Source organism: Orycteropus afer, unplaced genomic scaffold (genome assembly GCF_000298275.1).
Source record: "Orycteropus afer afer isolate SDZICR_OR568_19922 unplaced genomic scaffold, OryAfe1.0 scaffold00266, whole genome shotgun sequence".
NCBI lineage: Eukaryota > Metazoa > Chordata > Mammalia > Tubulidentata > Orycteropodidae > Orycteropus > Orycteropus afer.
The window spans coordinates 3,934,517-3,941,124 of record NW_006921853.1 but is presented as its reverse complement, the minus strand read 5'-3'; positions in this window follow the sequence as shown (position 1 = coordinate 3,941,124).

The window sequence follows — 6,608 nt, the reverse complement described above, 5'->3', positions numbered from 1 at the left end:
TGACTAAGGTTTTGTTCCTGAGTCAAGCCTGCTCTAGTGGGAGCCCTTCACCCCACCAGCATGCACCTGTGCTCTCTCCATAAGATTTCTGTGTAGTCATCTTAGGAGCTCTGGTAGCATAGTGCCTAAGGCACTTGACTGCTAACCAGAAGGCTAGTGGTTCAAACCCACCAGCCACTCCTCGAAAGGAAGATGGGGCAATCTACTTCCATAGTGATACTGCCTCAGAAACCCAAGGAGGGGTTGCTGTGAGTTGGGGTAGACTCAACAGCACATAACAACAACAACATAGTCATCTTATTAATTCTCCAAACATGCGCAGTCATTCTTGAACCTTTAAAGTAGCCAAAAGCTAGGTTTGTTCTGTTCCATGTAAAATGCCTGTCTTGTTACACTAAGCAAAGTCAACTCCCTGCCGTCATACTACTTCAGTGGGAAAAAGGAAAATGTTGCACATCTTCTGACCAGGTGGGTTGAGTCCTCCGAACATTTTAGAGGACGTAGCAGTTGGCTCTAATATCTAAATGATTAGGAAGGCTGCTTACCGAGTCTCACTACCTATTGAGCTTCCTTCATCTCCCTTTGCCACTTCTCTTTCAGCTGAATATTTCCTGAACTCCCCCTTCAGGAGTTTGGATGACTCCCTTCAAAGGCTTGGATGACTTCCTGCTACTTTAGAGGGTCTTGGCCAAAGCTCATATATGGCTAGTAAGAGGAGTCCATTTGAGCTGGTTGAAACCAAAAGGAGAAATTTGTTTAAGGGATATCTTGGGGCCCAAAGAGGAACTCAAGTACAACTGGGTCTCTGAGGTGGCTAAAGGAAGGCACCCTATCTCTTCCATTCTCCCACCAATCTCTGCAAGTCACCTTTTCCTATAGTTGAACAATGACCCTTCAGTGGCAGCCTCAATTCCCAGCTTGACATATACTTACTTAAAGAGACCATGGAGGCTGAGCTAGATCACTGAATTTCCACAGTTTTAGGAGGGAAAGTCTGGTTGGCCCAGCTGGAGTCAAATGTGTGCTGTATACTAACCACCTATGGCCACCTCGCCCTCATACCCTGGTCAGTTTCAAGTAGAAACTATAGGCTAGGCAGATATGCCAAAAGCAATTTGCTACTTGGGGTAAGCCCAACCTTACTCCATAACTTGACCCAACCTCTCCCTGTAGACTCATGTCCTACTCTACTTCTTCAATGTCTCTGACAAGCTTATTCCCCTTGACCAGAATGTGTGTTCCCATCATCACTTGTCAAAGTCCTCCCAATCATCTAAGGCCAAATGCCAACTTCTCTGCATCATCTCTCACAGAAAGATGGTCATGTTAACCTAAGTACAAAAAAGGCAAGTTACAGAGAGAGAGGGAGAGGCTGAAAGAGATAGACTCCCTGCCTAATATAAGCCCGCCTCCCCACCAGGATGTACCTGCTCCACAGGGAATCTATCTTTCTCAGTTTCTCTCATTCTCCCAGATTTCTGCTCTTAAAATTTCAGCTGCATGCATTTTAAAAATTGGGGGTGGGGAATACTCACTGAGCTTTGCATAGTTGTCATTACTAGAATCTAGTGATAGCTTATCTCTAAAGTACAAGGGGGAGCTCTGGTAGCCTAGTGCCTAAGGCACTTGACTGCTAACCATAAGGCTGGTGGTTCAAACCCACCAGCCACTCCTTGGAAGGAAGATGGGGCAATCTACTTCTGTAGTGATACCGCCTCGGAAACCCAAGGAGGGGTCGCTATGAGTCGGGTCTGACTCGATGGCACAGAACAGCAACAACAAAGTACCGGGATGAGGTTTAGGGGAAGTTTCATGTGCTATGATTTATATCTGTAATATTTTTTATAATGAGCACATATCTCGTAATCAGAAAATAAGAATAATGAAGGAATTGTAATGCTTCGGGGAGCTCTGAATAGCAAGATGTTGTGTGCTTTCCTGATTCACATCTTTTCCTTTCTTCATTCATTCAGCAAATGCTCTCTAAGGCCTTCACTGCACCAGACTCCATGCTGGGCTTTGGGTTCATAGTGCCTAGTGAGGCATGGTCCCAGCTGTGAGGAGCTCCCAGGTTTCAGAAAGAACTTAGCCTGATAAATATTAGAACAGAGTAATGTCTGTGGGCACAAAGAGCTTTTAGGTGATTGATAGCAGCTTGTGCAAAGGCCCAGAGACAGATGAGAGCTGTGTTCTCTTCTGCCCACTCCTTCACCCTACCCTACCCTACCCTACCCTATCCTACCCTACCCTAGCTACCATCATCCCTCACTGGTCCTCTGCTGCTTCTGGCCCCTCCAGCAGCAAGAATGAGCTTTCAAAGACGCAAATCCAACCATGTCACTGCCCTGCTTAAAACCTTCCTGTTGCTTCTTCCTTTTCTGAGAATACAGAGTCCAAAAGTCCTTCACATTACCCAACAGATCTTGCATCAGGAAGAAAATCCTTTTGGCTCTGTCTTCAAAATATACCAGAATCTAACCACCCCTTATTGTCTCCAGTGTTAACAAACTGGTTTAAACCAAAACAATAACCAAACTCACTGCCATTGAGTTAATTCTGACTCATAGCTTCCCCCTTTGGGTTTCCGAGGCAGTAAATCTTTATGGAAATAGATTGCCCAGTCTTCCTTCCACAGAGTGGCTGATGGGTTTGAACTGCCAACCTTCTGGTTAGCAATCAAGTGCCTTAGGAACAATGCCACCAGAGCTCCTTAACACACTGGTTTAAGCCACAATTATTTCTCTCTGGGATTATTTCAGGAACCTCCTCATTTCTCTCTGCTTCCACTTCTGCGCCCCACCCCAATCCCAGCTACTCTCACCCAGCTCCAGTTTTTACCTTTGTAATCTCTGACCCTGTGGTGTAGTAAATTATTTAGTGTGGCTTTTCTACCCATAAGGCTTTGTAAACTCCAAGGTGGGATTTTCTATGAGCACCTGAGGAGCTCCTGATTGCTGAAGTTGTCCACCTGGAGTATTTCTGTTGGGAGTGGCACAAAACAGTGTTCTGGGAGATGCCCACTCTCTCTCAGGTGCTTAGAGTTCTGATGCTATGATTGGCTAGTTTGGCCACTCTGCCAGGCTCAAAAAGAGGTCTCCTGGAGGCAGAACTCTCTCTGACTGCTGGTTGAGGGAGACGTGCTGCTGAAAGAGACATGCGTCCCTGAAAGAGACATGCGCTGCTGGGAAAGAGACGCAAGAGACACGCATCGCTGAGTGAGACACCAAGGGATCAGCACTGCTGGGAAAGAGACTGAGAGACTGTTGGCTGAGGGACAGTGGGCTGGGAGAGAGACTGAGCGTTCTTTCTGAACTTGAGTTGTAGCCTGGTGCTTCCCTGATAAACCCTGTAATCTGTGAGTTCTGTGTGGCCACTGCAGCGAATTATTGAACCCAGGAGAGAGGTGGTGGGTGCTTTGGGAGGAACGGTTGGTGAAAGGGCTGGAGGGAGGCAGCATGTTTGGCCTTGCAGTAATAGGCCTTGGGTTACTGCTGTCTTCCTCTTGTGAGATTAGAGGAGGTCAGAACATGTGGCCTCCTTGCTGTTTTTACAGTTGGTGTCAGTTGCTGGCAGACCCATATGCTTCCCCAAATGGTAAATGTAGTTCAATGGATCTCTCAGCAAAAAACAAGAGAAAGATAAACAGGATGCTTTAGATGCTTCTGGTGCATACAACGCATGATCACTTATCTTGCCAAAAACCACCAGTGGCTCTCACTTCACCCAAACTCAAAGCCAAAGGCCTCACAGTGGTCACAAGGCCCTTCACCATCTGGTTCTTTATCTCCTCTCGCACATCACCTCCTTCTCCTCTGTCTTGTGCCCATGCATCCGGCTACCACTGTCAACCACTCAGAAAAGGGTCAAAATAGGAGATCCTGCATAAAGTGGGGGGAAAACGTGGAACAAAACTCAAAATCATAAAAAAAGACCAGGCTTACTGGTCTGACAGAGACTTGTGAAACCCCCAAGACTATGGTCCCTACTCACCCTTCAGGCCTGGAATTGAACTCACTCCTGTGGCTTCCAGACAATGATAGACAGGCATATAAAGTGAACATGTAGACCAGGTAGGTACACTCCTTAGAAAAATCAACCATGGGAGACCAGAAGGGCAGCATTTGCACAGAGAGATAGCTCAGAGGGCAGGAATGTATAGGAAAGGACACAGGAAAGGTAACCACAGGGAGGAAGTGGGAAGAGAGCTGTTACATCATGCGGACTACAATTAATGGCATGAAACAATGTGTATGAACTGTTGTATGGAAAATGAATTTGCTCTGTAAACTTCCACCCAAATCACAATACAAATGAATAAAAATAAAACATCACCAAAAATTAAAAAAAGAAGAAGAAGTGAGTCACTGGGGCTTCTCACATTTGCCCCAGATGCAAAGCTGAAGCTTCCTGCCTACTTAGGATGGTGGAAGGTGGTGAGAGTGTGGGTGTCACTTCTCAGGTTTCCTGAGGCAGTGCCTGTTACTGGAAACCCCATGGGGCAAGCTCAGGGAAGGTGGGGGTTGGGAACTGGGGCTACATATAGCCTGGGTCAGGCCCAAATCAAGGTCTAGCAATGGGGACACTAACCTGGATGTTGGACCAGGATGGAGGGGGCTCAGTCTGATGGGAAAGACACTTCAGAGTTCCTGGGGTTTGAATCCATATTGAAAGCTACAGCATATGTCAGATCAATGACCCAGGAGGCCTTACGTCACGTACCATTGTCCCCTACCCTGCCCACAGCTCTGGCCTCCTATCTAACCACTCTCCACCCTCCTCTGTGCCAGTCGCCCTGGTCTCCTTGCTGTTCTTGGAACAGCCCAGACACACTCCTGACTCAGGGCCTTTGCACTTGCCATTCTTTCTGCCTAAAGCACTCTTTTTAAATATCTGCATGCTTATTCTTCACTTCATTCAGGCTTTTACTTCAAAGCTACCTTGTCAGTAAGGCCTTCACTGGCCACAATGTCTAAAGTTTCAATCACACACAAACACATTCACATACTACACTCCCTGCCTTCCACCCCTCCAGACTTCATTCTCTCTCCTTGGCATCTACCCCAAACAAACGATTGATCTTACTTAAGCTTGTCTCTCCCCACTAGTCTATCAGCTCCATGGACATAGATTTTTGTCTGTTGAGTTCACTGCTGTACCTCCAGTGCCTAGCACAATGATCATCTATTATATGCCAGATATTTTTTAGTCTTTATTTCTTACTAAAAACAAATGGCGTGGTATCATTTTGTAAAACAAAACAAAAGAGACTGTATCTGTATCTATATCTATCTATACACACACACACACACACACACAAATGTGTACACTGCTCCACATGAGGGGAGGGTGATAGGTGCCCCATGGAGTTGAGTGCAACGTAATGGCCCTATACACATACCAAAGAAAATGCATTAAAAACTATATGCTAAGGTTTTAAGAGTATTTCTGTCTTTGGCTGGGTCCTCTAGAGAAGCAAATCCAGTGAAGCCCATGTGAGAGAGAAAGAGAAAATTTATCTCAAGGAAATGGCTCACGTGGTTGTAGAGGCTGGCCAGGCCCAAGTCCATGGGTCAGACATCAGGCTGGAGGCTTCTCCTCACTCACACAGCTGCAGGAGTGACGAACCCAAGGTCAGAAGGTGAGATGGCAGGCTGCTGGCTCACAGGCTGTGAGGACAGCAGACCCAAAATCAACAGGCAATACGCAGGCTGCTGATTCAAGCCCACAGAACCAGACATCAGACGACGATGAACCAGCTGAGCTTCCAGATCGAGCAAAGAGCCAGTGAGCTTTGCCAGAATGTCCCTACACATTAGAAGGAGGACATATCCCTGAGGAAACTCCCTTTCAACTGATTGGCTGCTCCTAGCAGATCTCATTTTGGAAGTGATTACATTACATCAGACCTCACTAAGGGGAATGACTACACTATAACTACCAAACCACTGAGCACGGTCCAGTCAAGATGACACACAACCTTAACTATCACAACTCTTTGGGACGTGGGATTTCAAGTGATTTTAACTTTCCTCCATTTTATTACGCTGTATTTTGTGATTTTCTACACTGACTACAGACTGCTTTTATAGTAAGAAAAGAAATTTAAGGGGATTGAACCTTAAAATATATTGTTATAACTCTAAGTAATTATCATCATGGGAAAATAAACATAACTAGCCCCAGTGCTGTTGTGGTTTGTGAAAACAGAAGACCGGTCCTCGGATCATCTTACTCTTTAAAACCTCACCCCTCTTTCTTCCCCAGCCCTACCCCCAGGTGTTTACCTCTATAATCTCTGGCCCACATGCTTTATCCCCAAATGGTAAATTTAGTTCAATGGATCTCTCAGTGAAAAACAAGAGAAAGATCAACAAGATGCTTTGGATGCTCCTGGTACACAGTCACCAGGGTGCACCTCCAGTAGCCATGTGGATGGAATGGCTTGCACGTGGGCACATGAATTTGTCCTGAGCCCACTGGGTTCATCACTGGCCAAGCAGTTACTACCGTGCAAAATGATTGGGAAGTAACGGTGGCCAAAAACAGAGCAGCCCCTGCCCTGTAGAGCTTAGGGACTAGTGGGCAAATAGTCCATGACATTATCCCAT